The following is a 913-nucleotide window of genomic DNA, read 5'->3' as shown; positions in this document are numbered from 1 at the left end:
TGGAAAACTCAGCAGTGGCCACAGGACTGGAAAAGGTCAGTTTTCATTCCAATCCCAAAGAACGGCAATGCCAAAGAATGCTCAAGCTACCACACAATTGCACTCATCTCACATGCTAGTAAAGTAATGCTCAAAATTCTCCAAGCCAGGCTTCAGCAATACATGAACTGTGAACTGTCAGATGTTCAAGCTGGTTTTAGAAAAGGCAGAGGAACCAGAGATCAAATTGCCAACATCCGCTGGATCACGGAAAAAGGAAGAGAGTTCCAGGAAAAAAAACCTCTATTTCTGCTTTATTGACTATGCCAAAGCCTTTGACTGTGTGGATCGCGATAAACTGTGGAAAATTCTTAAAGAGATGGGCATACCAGACCACCTGACCTGCCTCTTGAGAAACCTGTATGCAGGTCAGGAAGCAACAGTTAGAACTGGACATGGAACAACAGATTGGTTCCAAGTAGGAAAAGGAGTACGTCAAGGCTGTATATTGTCACCCTGCTTATTTAACTTATATGCAGAGTACATCATGAGAAACACTGGGGCTGGAGGAAGCACAAGCTGGAATCAAGATTGCTGGGAAAAATATCAATAACCTCTGATACGCAGATGACACCACCCTTATGGCAGAAAGTGAAGAAGAACTAAAGAGCCTCTTGATGAAAATGAAAGAGGAGAGTGAAAAAGTTGGCTTAAATCTCAACATGCAGAAAACTAAGATCATGGCATCTGGTTCGATCACTTCATGGCAAATAGATGGAGAAACAGTGTCTGACTTTATTTTTCTGGGCTGCAAAATCACTGCGGATGGTGATTGCAGCCATGAAATTAAAAGATGCTTAACTCCTTGGAAGGAAAGTTATGACCAACCTCAGTTCAGTTCAGTTCAGTCACTCAGTCGTGTCCGACTCTTTGC

This window comes from Bison bison, unplaced genomic scaffold (assembly GCF_000754665.1).
Source record: "Bison bison bison isolate TAMUID 2011002044 unplaced genomic scaffold, Bison_UMD1.0 scf7180017864098, whole genome shotgun sequence".
In the NCBI taxonomy this organism is placed as follows: Eukaryota; Metazoa; Chordata; class Mammalia; order Artiodactyla; family Bovidae; genus Bison; species Bison bison.
This window is presented reverse-complemented; position numbering follows the sequence as displayed.